Source organism: Sapajus apella, unplaced genomic scaffold (assembly GCF_009761245.1).
Source record: "Sapajus apella isolate SASKATOON/1434 unplaced genomic scaffold, GSC_monkey_1.0 scaffold126, whole genome shotgun sequence".
Classification (NCBI taxonomy): Eukaryota; Metazoa; Chordata; class Mammalia; order Primates; family Cebidae; genus Sapajus; species Sapajus apella.
In genome coordinates, this window is record NW_022437066.1 from 4,286,757 (window position 1) to 4,302,998 (window position 16,242).

General features: G+C 53.9%; 1 protein-coding gene and 1 long non-coding RNA gene across 3 annotated transcripts in view; one reads left to right on the forward strand and one right to left on the reverse strand.

The window, feature by feature from the left end:
• Positions 1–6,511: 6,511 nt before the first annotated feature.
• Positions 6,512–10,938, reverse strand: LOC116539166. The gene is made up of 3 exons (XR_004263937.1): positions 10,881–10,938; positions 7,613–7,986; positions 6,512–7,230 (listed from the first exon to the last, which is right to left on the reverse strand). It is a non-coding gene; the product is annotated as an uncharacterized LOC116539166 (long non-coding RNA).
• An 817-nt stretch (positions 10,939–11,755) lies between these two features.
• FAM163B (family with sequence similarity 163 member B) overlaps positions 11,756–16,242 on the forward strand; it is a 32,005-nt gene continuing 27,518 nt past the window's right edge. The window contains exon 1 of one of the 2 annotated variants that reach the window (XM_032261982.1): positions 11,756–12,535. The gene's annotated coding sequence lies outside the window, so the exon portion shown is untranslated. The remainder of the gene's footprint in view (positions 12,536–16,242) is intronic. The other variant, XM_032261983.1, reaches the window with a different exon arrangement.

Here is a 16,242-nt window from a genome sequence, read left to right on the forward strand (position 1 = left end):
AACAGGCAAGGGCTTCGCAATGTTATCACTATCTTCCTTTCTGAGAGAATTACTCAAGGGTATACTCTGTGAAAACAAAAACCTTAACCCAAGGAAGAGGAAGCCCAGGGACAGAGGAAATAAGGGAGAGGGAAAAAAATAGAACAAAATGAAACAAAAAACCTTTAAAACGTAGAGTTAAGAGTCTAATTTTCTTACTCTCACGGTAGGCTCCCTTATCCACAGTTTCACTTTCTGAGGTTTCAGTTACTGGATGTCAATGGGGGTCCAAAAACATTGCACAGAAAATTCTAGAAATAAACTATTCATAAGTTTTAGACTGTGTGTCGTTCTGAGTGGCGTGATGAAATCTTGTGCTGTCCTCTGTTACATCCTGGATATGTCCAGCGTCTCCACGCTTGTCGTGCTGCTGGCCTGTTAGCTGCTTAGTAGCTGTCTTGGTGACGAGAACGACCGCCCATGGTGCAGTGCTCATGTTCACATAACCCTTATTTTATTCAGTAATGGTCCCAATGGGCAAAAGCAGTGAGGCTCCATTTGCATGCCAAAAAGAAGCCGTAAAGTGCCATCTTTAAGTGAAAAGGTGAAAGTTCTTAATAAGGAAAGAAAAGAATCATATGCTGAGGTTGCTAAAATGTACAGTAGGAACAAATCTGTTAGCTGTGAAATAGTGAAGGAGGGTCAGGCGCGGGGGCTCATGCCTGTAACCCCAGCACTTTGGGAGGCTGAGGCAGTGGATCACCTGAGGCCAGGAGTTCAAGACCAGCCTGGCCAACATGGTGAAATCCCATCTCTACTAAAAATACAAAAAATTAGCCAGGTGTGGTGGCGTGTGCCTGAAGCCTCAGCTACTAAGGAAGCTGGGGCAGAAGAATCACTTGAACCCAGGAAGTGGAGGTTGCAGTGAGCTGAGATCATACCACTGCATGTCAGCCTGGGTGACAGAGCGAGACTCCATCTTTAAAAATAAAAATAGTGAAGGAGGAAAAAGATATTCTCCATGCTTAGTATCTATAGGGCTCAGCCCTATCTGAGGTTCCAGGCATCCAATGGCGTGAGAGGAATTACCCTATTGCCTTCTTTGTTTTATGAAATTTTTCAGACACAAGAAAGATATAGAGAATGTTGAGCAATAATCATCTGCTCACCTCCCGATCTGCCATGTGTTTATTTGCCTAATTTTTTCTTAATCACAGATTCCATTAAACCCCTTCTGTGCTTCTCAGACAGAACCACGCTTTCAACCGTTGTCTAATTGGGTTATGGTAATGGGAGCAAAAACTTTGATTTTAAAATAATGTTTATGGTGTATCTGGCCAACTTGCTAAACTTGTAATTGTGCTAATAAGTTTTCATTGGGTTTGCTTGAGTTTACCGAGTGGAATTTTCCAAGTGTTGGTGAGCAATCACAGAACTGCCTCCTCTGGTTCAATATTCGTGTCTTTCATTTCTGCTTCTGTGTCATAGGTTCGTCTGCCCTCCTCCCTTGCTGTGGCTGATATGCTGGCTGGGAGGCAGGGCTCAGCTGCTGCCTCCTGGGGTTTCCCACGTGCGGGATGCCTGCCGTAGGTGCTCTTCAATCCCCAGCAGCCAGCTAGTGAGTTTCTCCTCATGTCCTTAAATCATCAACAGTACTGACTTTGATTAGCTGTTTTCCCAGCATCTGTCAAGATGCTCTCAGCCTTTCTGTTAATATAGACCTGTGGTTCTCAAATTTTGTGGCTTTAAGACTCTTTTGCCTTCCCAAAAATTATTAAAGACACTAAAAAGTTTATACAAACTCTACAAAGTTTGTATAAACTCTTGTTCATATAACAAACTTTTGTTTGTTTACACAAACTCTACAAAGTTTTGCTGAGTGCTAACAAAAATAGAAATTCTAAATAAATAAAGATAAAAATCCCAGCCAAGTGTGGTGGCTCATGCCTGTAATCCCAGCACTTTGGGAGGCTGAGGCAGGTGGATTGCCTGAGCTCAGGAGATCACAACCAGCCTGGGCAACATGGTGAAAACTCGTGTCTACTAAAAAAAAAATACAAAAAATTAGCCGAGCATAGTGGCATGCACCTGTAGTCCCAGCTACTCGGGACGCTAAGACAAGAGAATTGCTTGAACCCAGGAGGCAGAGGTTGCAGCGAGCTGAGATCATGCCACTGCACTCCAGCCTGGGCAACAGAGTGAGACTTTGTGTCAAAAAAAAAAAATCCCAATCCTTAATGGGAAGACCCTGTAATGTGGTAAAAGTCAGATCCTGCCGCGTGGATTCTAAGATCTCCGCCTTCTGCATTGAAACATCCCTGAAACAGACACATTTTACAGTCAAGGGCATATCTCAGCTTCATCGGCACCATGTTTTTCCTTCCTATTAGTAAATATAATAATAATTTATCTTAAAAGAAATGTCTGATTTAATATGCACTTTATACCCCTTAGCTTATTCATTCTGTACACCAACCCTGCAAGTATTATCAGTGTAATTATTACTGCACATTACAGGTAATGAAGCTGAGAGAGAAGTTTTGCAGCTGTCACACAGCTGGGGGAGAGCTGGGATTCAAACCCAGGTGGTCTGGTCCCAGAGCCTCTGCCACTCTGCTCCACCTCTCAAAGGGTCGAATTTCTTCAAAGTCATCTAGGATTCAATCTAATCTCAATTAAAGCCCCCAAAGGTAAAAGAACATGGACTGGGATCTCGACTTTCTAGATAACAAGCGCTCCCCAGAACTGTAGTGGCTGCATCAGTCATGCGCTGTGAAGGGACAGATGAGTTGATGTATAGGGTGGCCTGGGCTAGACGCGGAGCCTGTGGGTAGGAATGCAACATGTGGTTGAATGCAGGTTGCACCTCAATTGGGAAGGGGGTGATAATGGTTTATTCATATGTCAAAACAAAATAAAGATAAAAGACAGTTAAACCTCTAGCTCACATCATACCCACAAAAATTTTAAATGGGTTAAAAACCAAACATAAAAATCAGAGCATTTGGCTGGGTGAGGTGGCTCACGCCTGTAATTCCCAGCACTTTGGGAGGCCAAGGCAGGTGGATTGCCAGAGGTCAGGAGTTTGAGACCAGCCTGGCCAACATGATGAAATACTTTCTCTACTAAAAAAATACAAAAAATTAGCTGGGCGTGGGGGCAGGTGCCTGTAATCCCAGCTACTTGGGAGGCTGAGGCAAAGAATCTCTTGAATCTGGGAGGTGGAGGTTGCAGTGAGCTGAGACTGCACCATTGCACGCCAGCCTGAGTGATAAGAACAAAACTCCATCTAAAAAAAAAAAATCAGAGCATCTACAGATGACTCTGAAGATGCAGAGACACAGGAATGGGGAAAACGGGGCAAACGGAGGTATGTGAAAGCACTCCTGCCAGCAGGCAGCAAACGCCAAGTCTGCCCACGAGAGGTCATTTTCCACCCAGCGGGCTGGAAGGAGCTGGATGGTGACGATGCAGGGAGATGGCCCCTGTCCTGCGTGGCTGGGAGGAGGGTCCCAGGAGGAAACTAATGGATCATTCAAACTAAGACACCCAAGAGAGTTTAATAAGTAGGTGGTTTACAAGGAGGGGACCGGGAAAGAAAGCCACAGGTGAAGGCTGATAACTGATGTTACCACACTCCCAAGTCTGAAGGGACGAGGGAGAAGTTTCTGACCCAGAAGGAGAGACCTGGGTCAAGAGATCCAACCCTACCACACATGACCCCACAGAGAGGGAGCCAGGGGTGAGACGGCCCCATCCCCTTCCTCCCTCCCTCCCATTGGCCACGCCTAGGAGTAGTCTGGAAGTCCCAGGAGCCAGTCAGTGACATCCACATGGCACAGGTGCCTGGGCAAAAAGCAGCCATTATTCATTTATTACCTAAGTGGCTCAGGAACCCATTTCCACAGCTTTCCACCCACTCTCGTGAGCTGCAAGCCTCCACAGGGAAAGGAGGCAGGCCGTGTTTCGGGGGAGGGGAGGCTATTCAACCCCAGGAATAGCCTCCAGGCTGGCCCAAGCCCCTGAAACCCAGCCCTGCCCACCACACAGAGATACAAGGCTCTCCAGACAGAGGGCCTCCAGTGCAGGGGCATGGGGCAGTGGGGAGCCCTCCCCAGCTACTCCACGTGTGACAGGGTTCCACAGCACACAGGACACGCACTATTTGTTTGGCGGTGCTATACGTACCCCGACTTCTCACCAAAGCAAAACAAAGCAAACGTGAGCCGGAGGGGCCGAGCCGGTGTCGGGAAGGGCAGGGTGCCTCGTGTGTGACTGTGGCTTTCCTAAGGAGAACAGTGCCCAAGGGCCATTTCCCCGCACAGAGCCAGGCTGCACCCCAGGCTTTCAGAAGGGGGCCCATGAGGGATACCAGAAGCTCTACTAGAGAGGGTGTTCACCCACCTCCGTAACCTGCTGAGCTCTGACCCCATTTCAGGGCAACAGTGGTCAATGATAAGACCAAGGAAGGCGTTGGAGGGAAGGGGCTGGAAGGCTCCGTGGTGAGGGCTGGGTGTTTCCTGGCTGGTTCTCCCCGTCCCTGCCACGCTGCCTGCTGTGATGCTGGGAGCAGCTCAGTGGCAGGGATGGGCATCAGCTGGCTTGCTTTGGAAACACTTGACCGCCCTGCTTGGCAGCCTCCCTGTGACTTGCACTTGCTAATTTCCCTCCAGATGTTCTCCCCAAAGCCTCAGGCACCCACTGCTTCCACCCTCAGCCCCCAAAGCCAGAGCATTGCCGAGGAAAAGACCAAGAAGGCAGAGACCTTCCTAGCCAGGCAAGGAGGGATGTTCTGCAGGGTGGATTCTCAGAGGGGCTCCCCAGAGAGTCTACCGGGCCGTCAGGGGGCAGACACCGCAGCAGGGGGCCGAGGGTGGAAGGCCAGCCTGCACCGCTGTGGACAGCTCAGCCTCCTGGCTCCATCAGGGCTATGGAGACTGTCTGGCCAAGGCCCCTCCCATGTCTCCCACCCACCCACCTAAGCTCTTTTGGATGAAGCTGGCAAGATGGGGACTCCTGAGACCAGTGGTACAGGTGGCAGGAGGTGGGAGCATCAGGAGGAAGAGGTGGGATTTGAGGTACAAAAACAAAGGTGTGGGATTTGGTGTACAAAAACAGAGGGCAGCCCCTGCTGCTGGGATAGGCACAGGCTTTTCCTGCAGCTCCTGCCTGCAGAGCTTCGTGCTAGGTCAAGATGCCAGAGGGTCACCCTGGCCACCACCCTGCATGGTTCCACACCACATATGGAGAAATTGAAGCTTGGGAAGGCTGAGAGAAGGGTCGTGTTCATCTACCCAGAAATCAGGGGGCCAGGATGGAGCCCCATTCTGCTGCACTCCAAGCCCATATGTTCCCGCTGTGCTGCCATGGGGCAGAGGAGCTGTGCTGTGTGGGCACTCTCAGATCTACAACCCCAAGCCCCAAATCTGGATGCCCCCCAATTGTGGGCCTGACCCTGGGTGGGTCCGGAGGAGATGGTGGCAGCTCCACTAGGCCATCTACCCTCAGAGGGCAAGACAGTTACTGTCCTGTTCATTCCTGCATCCCAGCACCCAATGCTCTGCCTGCACGCAGTAGGTGCTCAATAAATATGTGAGTCAGTCTGGTTCATGTTCAAATAGATTTAAACAAACAGTTGCAGAAAAAAGCAGCATTAGAACTTTGATCAACGCATTATATGCTGCCTTCGACTCTCCCTGTCTCCCAGAGGCTGCAACATTCTAGCTGTGCCTTGCCAGGTGTGTAGGAGTTTGGGGTGGGGACGGGTAGGAAGGGTACCTCTGGCGGAGGGAGCAGCCTGCCAAAGGCAGTGAGGAGTGAGCATTTGGATATGGCTGGTCTGGACATAGCTGTGGTAACAAGCCTGGGTGTGGTTCTGGGGACTCAAATGGTGGCGACCGGGCAGACACCATCCTAGGAGTGAAGAGGAACAGCCAAGGGGCTCGTGCAGGGGAAGCTACCCTGGGTGAGGGCGCTTGAGACAAAGGTCAATGCCCTGGGGCGGGGTATGGGGAGGGTGCGGAGAGGGAGGCTGGGACTAGAGGCCGCCCTCTTCAGCCTAGGGCCTGGTGCCATGGTCCAAGCCTCAGGGCAAGTTGGCTGAGCTGGGCTCTGCCCCTTCTCCAGGGAGCCAGTGGTGCAGGGAAGGAGGGGCTGGGCCAGCGCTCACCACGGAGCTCTTCACTTTCTCTACACCCCAGACTCCCCTTCAGTTCAGCCCAATCACCACAGCCAGTGGTCTCAGTGTGGGGTTTCCAGAGCAGGGGGAGGCCCTGCTGCCTGCCACGTCTTGTCTGGGTGGCTGCCAGTCTCGGGCCAGCTGTGTTTGCAGGGGACGCTGCATCTGACTCCACAGAGCCGCAGGCAGACGCTTTCTCACAGCAGCGTCTTTCATTCATTCAACAAACAGCTGCTGTGGCTGGTGCTGGGAGACAGCAGAGAGGCACGAAGCCCCGGCCCTCGTGGATGTGCCATTCCAGGACAGAGAGGCACGAAGCCCCGGCCCTCGTGGATGTGCCATTCCAGGACAGAGAGGCACGAAGCCCCTGCCCTCGTGGATGTGCCATGCCAGGACAGAGAGGCAGAGAACGAGGGACCAAACAGATGAGGCTGTGCCCCCTCCCCTTCCCAGTTTGTACCGGGGCCAGGCCTCTCTCCCATTTCACAGTGTGAGGCTAGCCGGCAGCAGGGCTCATCTGTTCATGCACAGACCCGTAGCTGATGCTTTCTGCTTCCTCAAGCCAGCCAGGCGGTGAGGGAGGCAGCATCCAGGCCAGGGCAGAAGGGGCCTGGGCCTCCCATGGCTCCCATCGCCCCTGGGTGGCACAGCGCTGGCCTCATGTCCTCGCTCTGCCCCGACCACCTGCTTCCCCACGATTACCCCCGCTGTTCTTCTTTCTCTCCTCCCACACCCTCCTCCTCCTCACCCCCATCCGAATCTGCCATTGTTAGGCAGGCTCTGGGGCTGGAGGCTTGGATAGATTCTGAAGAGAGAGCAATGGGTAAGTCCTCGGTTTTATTCTTTGTGCCCACGGGGAGACCGAGTCTCGGGTGGCAGAGCTGCCCCATGGGTGCTCTAGAGACTCTGTCCTGAGGGGAGGAACTGCTCTGCACGGCTGAAGTGAAAGTCTGGCGTGTCAGTCCGGCATGACATATTCTCATCATGTCCTGACGCTGGCCTGTGTCCGTCACAGGGGGTGTTCTCTTTCATCGTTTTATTAAAACGAACAGCATTCAGCAGCGTCTGCAACCCTGTGCTCATAGAAGCAGAAAGGTTATGGGAAGATTGCTTCAATATTAGGTTCCCCTAGTCCAGATAGGCAATCTCAGACTTTTATTTCTTATTTTCTAGTGAAACAGACTGAGGTTCACACCCCAGGCATAGGACAGGGGTGGACTTTGGATTCAGATGGGTCCTGGTGTCGGGCAGCCTCGGGCAGGCCATGCACTTTCTCTAAGTCTCAGTTTCTTTACTGTAAATCCGGTAAAATGAATGAATCATTCCTGTCTCCGGGGCCCCCAGGGCAGTTCAAAGGGAATAAGCACAAGACAAATGCTAGCTATCAGCCCGGGCGGTCCGCGTCCCGCTCCGCCCGCCTCAGGAGGCCGTCCCGTCAACCTCTGAAATCCTCACCTCCCTCTGAGCTGGTGATGACGACAACTCTTGCCTCTGTCTCTGCGCCCACAGTATGTGAGGGAATGAATGAGCGAATGTGGGCATGGCCTGCATTTGCTCGAGCTGTGAAGAAGTGCTTTGGCTGAGAAAGTAAAACCCAGATTAGGAGTACTCTCTGTTAATGCTGCTCTGGAGTAAAAAAAAATCCCTGCGATGGAGGAAGGCTCTGAAACAATAAATCCCCCATCTCTCCCGTCTCGCCTTTCCTCTGCTCTGCGGCAGGATTTGTCAGGATGATCCGTGACTCACAGACGAAGCTGGAAGAGACCCCTTGACGGTCCCTGAGCGCCTCTCAGCACCATCTCCTCCTCATCCATCATCCGCGACGATTCCTAAAGAATGAACACATCAAGCTTGCTGTCACAACGTTTTTAAATGTTGCAGTAATTAACAGCCACCAGTAATTTCTTTTCAAACCAGGGCAATGGAAACACCCCCCACGCCGCACACCTGAGCCCGCGCACACCCTCCCGCTCTGTCCGCCCGCACGCCGCTTGCCTAACCCTCTCACTCTCTCTTGCGCACTTCGGTACCTCGTCATTCTCCCGGGCCCGTCTGAGGACACCCAACCTAACAGCCCCAGGATGCGGGGCGCGCTCTGCCTATTCAACATCACAGAGTAATCACAGCGACTTGCAGCTGCCCGGCCCTCAATCGTTTCTTTAAAAAAAAAAAAAAAAAATCTAAATGGGCTTGACCTTAACCTGCACAGATCATCTGGAGTTGAATGGACACAGGTTCCGTGACACAAATGGATCAAAGGGGCTGTCGCTGGGCCCTATCAATCAACTGCAGAACCTCTCACGGCTGCAGGCTAGGAAGAGGAAAGAATTCAACCACCAAACAAGGGTCAGTCTGGTGCAACCACTTCCATAGTTTGTCCTGGCACCGATATGAGGAAGAGGACCCTCTTTCAGTGTGCTGAGATCCACCGAGCAGCTGAATGGAGGTCGGTGCTGGGGGTGGGGGTCACCCACACAGACCAGCGAGCAGCTGCCCTTCTGGAATCTCAGACTTCCAACGCCAAGGGGTCCTGGGTGCCAGCTGTGCTGCAAGTGGACAGCCAGCCTCTGCCCAGACGTGGCTGGACATGGTGCGCTCACCCCTTCCAGAGGGTTCCCAGAAAGGGACAGGAGGAGCTCTGGGCCATCGTTGTCATCACTCTCCACAGCCTGGCAGAAACTTTATTCCTCGAGTGCTTTCTTCTTTCTGCCTCTACAGAACGAAACTCGGCCATCAACAGCAGCTGCTCACATCCTGTTCCCAAGAACCTCGTCCCTCCATATGAGTGTGCAGGGGACCGTGCGTGGGTGCAGCGTGACTGGAATGTCAGGGGTTCCCCACCACCACCGGTTTTGTGTTTTCCTCTGCCTCCAGCCAGTGAGCACCTCTTGTGCACATACAGATCCCCAGAGAGAAAGAAGTGCCGATGACTCTTCTTCAGGAGGCTGTAAGTCTTCGAGCAATGAGGCTCTCCGCAGTCGACTCCAAGAAACCGAAGGGCACAGAGGTCCTGCTTGTACAGCGTCAGGCTGAGCTTACGAAAGCCCCGTTTGCCCCGAGTGGAAAACGAACCTTTGTAAACTGCCACCCATGAACCAATGTGTTGGGGGTTGTTCAACCAGCGTGGCCATCTGTTGGATTTGAGTTACATCCGCGAAGCTGTGTTATGGGACGATGCTGCTGGTGGGGACAGAGTAGCTGCCGTTGGCTGAGGTTGCCACGTGACTAAACAGCATATTGTAGTGGAAGAATCACCAGTCCGGTGGCAGAATGCCGCTCCTCCCACCCCCAGGCCTGTTTTTGGCCAACCTAAAAGAACTGCGTGTAACTAGGATCCTTTTTTTGCACGCACCAGGAGAGCGTGCTGTTTAGGGAATCCTGATGATGAATTGTTCTTAAAGTCAGGCCAGAGACTCTTCCTTATCTTCCTCTCCCCCTCACCCATTTTTATTTCCTGAAATTGGTTTTTGCTTAAAATCAGGGCATGCTTTTGCACATAAATAATGAGTTTGGTGGTGACCATCCAGCCTCGAAATCCAAATGACATCTGTTCGCTGTGGCCGCCTCTGCTGGCTCTGTGACCTTGGGTGAGTCACCTCACCCGTTTGTTACTGTCCATAAAGTGAGGGCAATCCAGGTATCTATTGTACACGTTGTGGCTAGTATTTGGAACTCTTTTAAATAAAATGGGTTCAGTTTTAAATATGGTTTCGTCATCACAGGCATCAGGAACACATCTCTCCACACTGCACAGGAAAGAAACCAGCACATCAAGAGGCCAAGAGCTACAGTCTGAGCCGGTTCCACAGAGGTTTCTAGCTGCTCAGATCCACAGCTGCAGGATTCTGCAGAGTTTGAGTGAAAAGTCAGCCCGGAAAGACGTGGAAGGGCATTGAGGTAGTTGGTAAAGACAGGGTTTGGCAGTGATGTTGCTTTTAAAATTCTTGGCACACACTTGCAACTCTCAAATAAAAAACAAGTTGCTCAGTTGTCATAATGGGGATTTTGACTAAAAATGATGATTTAAAGGATTCCTATGTCAACTCCTAGAACATCGATTGGCTGGCTGCTTTGCCTCTTCCTCCTGGCTCTCTCTCTCTCTCTTTCTGCTTTTCTCTCTCTCTCCTTATATGGAATTTCTATCTGTGTTTACCATCCTTTTTTCTAGGTGGAGCTGGTTGGGAAGAACGTGGAAGTTCTAGAAGAAGGGGATTAGGAGCAACGCCTTGGGAATCAGGCAGATCCGCCTCAGGTCTGCTGCTGTTAGGCCTAAAGTGTTCACCTGCAAAATCAGGGTAATGACAGTATCTGTATCTCATCGGATGGCTGAGAAGACTAAATAAGACAAGGCTCGCAGGGCGTTTAGCCTTGTGTCCGGCACGAGTTAAGCACATAATGAGTGATGTTTATCATGAGACAAGTGCCTAGTGGGAGCAGGTACTGCTCACAGTTAATTAATGAATCAAACACAGCCCCTGGTCCCTTGGGAAATGAAGCAGGTGATGTTTAATTATCCTGCTTAGAAGAGAACGAGATACTCATGGGGGCAGGAACCAGCTTTTCCTATTAGTTAAGAGAAATGGGAGACTTGCCTGGTTTGTTATAAGAAAAGTCACTATGGTTAAAGTGACCTGACCAGCCCTGAGAAACTCAGCAGGGGCCCTTGCCAGGGGAGGCAGTGGGCTGGACATTTGGAGCGTGTCTGTTTGATGTGAGCACTCACACTCTTGCCTATGGGCGAGTTGCTCACCCATCTGTAAAAAGGAAATGGACTCCCAGCACCTTACTCTACTGTACAGACAGTATTCTCATCAGTATTCTCATGTCTAGAATGGGGGTGAAGCAAGATTGTGGTTACCACCAGGATGGAGCTTTTTACAGAGAACTTAGTGGTCGATCATAATGAAAGCATACATTTAAGGCCAGCTGTGGTGGCTCACGCCTGTAATCCTAGCACTTTGGGAGGCCGAGGCAGGCAGATCACTTGATGTCAAGAGTTCAAGACCAGCTTGGCCAACATGGTGAAACCCTGTCTTTGCTAAAAATACAAAAAGAATTAGCCGGGTGTCGTGGCACATGCCTGTAATCCCAGCTACTCGGGAGGCTGAGGCAGGAGAATCACTTAAACCCAGGAAGTGAAGGTTTCGTGAGCTGAAATCGTGCCACTGCACTACAGCCTGGGCGACAAAGTGATACATCTCAAAAAAAAAAAAAAAAAAGCACACATTTATATGGTGCATTTCTACCAGACGCAGCTCTGAGTGCTGTACATGTTCTAACACAAACCCCTTCTTAACACAGATTTCTCTCCATTCAGGGTCCCTGCGACTGCAGCCTCGAGTGGAGTACCTACAGAAACAGGGGAATGCCTCCTGGGGCACTCCTCTCAGGCGCAGGAACCTTAGGTCAGAAAGGTCCCCTCGTACCCAGCCCAAATCTGCCTTGCTTTAAGTTGGACCTAGCTCTGCGCTTTGGGGACAGGGAAAAGGGATCTGCTCCCCTTCCCCGTGGATGTGGGAGAGATTCAAAGGCAGCTGCCAGGCCCCAAACACCCTCCCACGGGGAGCAGAGTGAGCCCTGCCCCTCCTCTCAATTGCTCCAAGGTTGCTAACCCAGAGAAGGAAACCAATGGTAACACAGGCGAGCATTTATTAAGCACTTATGGTGTGCAGGGCCTCCACACAGCATCGGATTTCATTCTCAGACCAACCCTCAAGGTGCTGGTGTTAACACCCCATTTTAAAGATAAGAACCAGCCGCTCAACCAGTGTAAGGGACTTGCCCCACGGTGGATAAGCAGCAGCTTCGGCCTGACTCCAGATCCCAACGCTGTGGAAGCCGGAACGCCCCAAGAACAGGCGGAGAGCAGAGGGGGCACCGCAGGGGGCGGGCCGGGATGTGGGCGCCCCCCAGGCCTCGCCGGAGGTCGCTTGGCCCCAGCGACAGAGGACGAGCTGTCAGCACAAGGGACAGCTCCCCGGGCCGCTCCCGGCATCCCCGACGACTGCGCGCGCGAGCCGGCGACGCGCGCTCCCCGCCAGGCTCGGCCGCGCGCCTTCCCCACCAGCGCGCGCCCTGCGCTCGGGACTGGGCTGGAACGGCGCGTGCCGCTCGCAGGGAGCCAGCCAGGGCGTCCGGAGCCGCGGCCGCAGCGCGGAGCTGGCAGGGACGCCCGCCCGGGCACTCAGTCGCCTCCCAGGGGGCCTCCCGGGCCTCTCGGCGCCCGCAAGCCCCCGCAAGCCCCACCAGGCGTCACCGCCGTGGCCTGGGCTTGAGCGGCCGCCGCTAGCTGCGCCCTGCCCGGGACGGACGCCCGCCCGCCCCGTCACGTGCGCCCAAGTCCTCGCGGCCGGGGCAGCGCCGTTCCCATGGTTCAAGGTAAGGGCCGAGCGGGCCGCGGGTCACGGGATGTGGGGCAGAGGACGCAGGCTGGGAAGCTCCAGCTGGGTGTCCACTCGTCCGGAGTGCCCCGGCTGCCTCGCACCAGGTTCCCTGACCCAGCTAGCGTCACCCATCCCAGGGCCTCCACCCGGAAAGCGCACCCCTGTGGAGGAAGCGGAGACCCAGCTGGGCACAAGGGCCTAAGGGAGAGGTGGGGGACCCACTTTAGGAAGCGGCGCTTCTTTCCCTCTGAACAGTGGCCTGGGGGTGGGGGGCAGAAGGGAGGGAAAGTTTCCTGGAAGAACCCACTGGAAACCTGGCCCCACCCTCCCTCTGCCAGAAGCTAAGACTTTTTATTTTGCTGAGCTTTGCCTTCTGCCAGGGCAGGTGCCACATTATCATCCCGTCCCATTTACCCAACACCCACGAGAAAGGGGCATCGGCCCCATTTCACAGATGCAGAAACTGAGTCTCAGAGAAGTTTGGTCTCTTGCCCAAGGTCACACAGTGGGGAAGTGGTGGAGCTGGCCTCAAGCACTGGCCTCTGTTAGCACCAACTCACACCTGAGTCTGCTGGAAATCTCTGCTTCAGTGACACGTTGGTGGGGACCTGATTGCCCTGGGTTTCCCCAGCCAGGAAGGCTCAGACTCTAAACACCAAAACCCAAGAGATATTCGACATGGGTCCTCAGGGCTCCACTGTCTCACCCCACTCATGTCCTATCCTTCCACGGCCAGGGGCTGCCTGGGCACAAGTGGTCCTGCCAGTGTGTGTCCTGCAGCAGCCCTGGTGGCTCTGAGACAAGAAACTTGAGGCCCAAATTCATAGACTGTTCTGCAGGATAAGGGGAGTATCCTTGAGGCCTGAGCCCCAGCATTCATCCTGGCACCTTCCCCAGGAAGTAGGAGCTCAGGCAAGCCAGCAGGCCACCCTTCCAGCCTTCTCCCTACATTTCCCTCAGCCCTGCCAGCCCCGGCTCTTCGGGGCTTCTGGGGAGAGCAGTAACTGCCAGCCCCCAAAAAGTTCAGGGTTGCTGGGAAAGCACCCTTGCCCATCTTCCCACCGTCTCCCTCCTTACAGAATTGAGAGTGGAGTAGATGTGACCAGGGCTCTACTTACCTGAGCAGGTGAGAACCAGCACTTCCTGGGCTGGGCAAGGGCTGCTTTTAACTCTTGGTGCACTGGCTGCAAGCTTCTTAAACAGCTTAGGTGCTGGCGGCTTGTGAAAAAATCTCACTCTAAGGCTCGGGAGCCCAGGAAATGTGGGGTTTTGTTCATTCGGTCTTGCACTTGCTGGCAGTTTGTTGAGTATCTGCACGATGCTATGGAAAAGACCCGCAGGGCAGACTTTGTACCCTGGATCCAGCTGGGTTTTGGTTTCCCTGTCAGCTGAGTTTCCAATGGGGCTGGCTGGTCTGGACTCGCTTGGAAAGCTTGGAAATGGCTCCTGAAGGATGTGGGGGTCTGGGAAGGATCCTTAAGCTTTCCCAGCCTCAGCGCCCCAGTGCATGGGGAGGGAGTGGGAGCTCTGGGGTGCATTGCTGGATTCTCAGGATGTGCCAACACCACACAGAACGCTGGTGCACAGAGGTGTTGCAGTGTCCCCACCCTCGCCTCTCCAGCAGGTAGGGGAAGGAGCCCCACAGAGCTCCTCCTAGCCTTGAGGCTGGAGTCCCCAGCGCACGTCTGTCATGCCAGTACCATCAGCAAACATGAACAAGGGCACCTGGGGAAAGGTGGGCACAGATGGAGAAGCCGGGACTTATCTGGCAAGTTCTGTCCACCTTTCTGGGTGACCTTGGGCAAGTCACTTTCCTCTCTAAACCTCAGTTTCCCATGTACAAAATTATGGGTGATCATTTAATGTCCCCTCCGAGCCATTGCAGCTCTGTTCATCGAAGTCCCGGATGGAGTAGGGAGGCTGGGAGGAGTGCAGTCCCTTCCTTTCTGCCATGGTATTGAGGGCGCGCAGAGTAGTTTTGAAATCTTCAGACTGACCTGAGTCCAAGCCCCCAATCCCTGCCAACCCTACTCCCTACTCAAACATGATCACCCCAGTTTTATATATTTAGGGGTCAACTCTATATTCCTGACTCTTCTGGTGCTGGTTCCGGGTGAGGCTTCACAGCATGGGGACCCACTCCTGCAGTGAGACCTCTGGCTCCTGCCACGTGGGCCTGCCTCTGCAGTCTCATGGCAGCGAGCTCCAGCGAGGAGTAATTACAGCACTCGGGAGGGGAGAGATTTATTACATCTCAGTCAATTATCTCTGACTCTAAAGTCTTGGGGCAGGGGGGGAGGCTGAGTAGCAGCCAGGCCCTTGTCCTGTCCTCCACTCAGCTCCTGGCCCCACGTCCCACTCCAGAGTAGCAAGTCCTGATCTATGTGTCAGTAAAACGGCAATTTGTGTGGCAAGGGGAGTGGATTCCAGGCCAGACCACAGGCACATCACTCGGCATCCCCATCTGCAAAACTGAGGGTGCTTCTGCCCTCTCTGCTGGCACATGGGGCACCGGGGCAACTGTGAGCCCGGGCGAGAGGCTTTTCGACACTGAGAGCATGTGGTCCCCGGGCCACCCTGCAGAGGCCAGAGTGGGGCTGGGGGCTTCTCAGCCGCTGCTGCCACATTTGGCGCCGGTGTTCCTGGCGGTGTCTCTCGCTTTGGATTTGCTCCAGAGGGGATCTGAGAGTTCTGAAGCCTCAGTGTTTGCCAGCTCCTTCCCTCCACTGCTGAATCCTCCTGCAGTCCTTGGCCTCAGCCCCGTTTGCTGGGGGCTGCTCCAGAGGGGAAGGACTCCTATGGCCCCTGGGGTGAAATGAGCTGGTGGAGGGAGAATGCAAGGCCCAGCTTTGCTGCTTTTTGGTTGTGGGACCCTGGGCCTGAAGGTCTTGGGCTGGGAAATGGAGACTGTGCCTCCTTCCCTGGGGCCTCATCAGTGAAGGAGGAGGCTGGAAAGGCAGGTGGGGTCCAATTCGGCCAGGCTTCTAAGCCCTGCTCAGTGGTCAGGCTTTCTGCCATGGTCCACAGGAACCAGGCCTTGTGAACCTGAGGGACACGGTCAGCTCTGGCCTTTAGGGGACACTCTCTGGCCGCACCATGGGAAATGACTTGGAGAGGGGCCCTGCAGACAGGAGGCTGGGGGGGAAGGGAAACAGTGGGGGCCTGGACCAGGGTGGTAAGGAGAGGGCAGGTGACAGGCATGGAGGGGGCTGGATGTTTGTGTGGGGGTGGTGGGAGACAGCCTAGGACTGCGCCAATGTCACACCTATACCACCCTCTTAAGGCAGGCTCAGGCAGCACCGGGCACTTGGGATGGGCCGCAGGTGGGCAGTGAGGATGCAGCCCCAGGGCCAGGGAGGGCTGTGGTTTCAGCAGCAGCTCCGAGTCAGTGTCAGAGCTGGCACCCCGCTGGGCTGGGCCTTGCGCCTGTGCTCTGGGTGCTCCTGGCCCTCGGGGAGGCGTGCCTGTGGGAGTGGGTCCCTGCTGGACCGAGCTGTCACCTCTGCCCTTGTGCTCGGTTTTCCCAAGTGGCAGAGTTGGAAGAAGGTGGCAGCAGCTGGGAGGCTCAGGTGGAGGCCAGGCAAGGACAGGGACAGAGGCCCCAAAACGATCCAGGCTCCTGGGGCTGCCAGCTCGCCCACCACATTCCCTGGCTACTGAGGGTGGAGGTACTGCCGACTGGACAAGAGCACATGTAGCTGA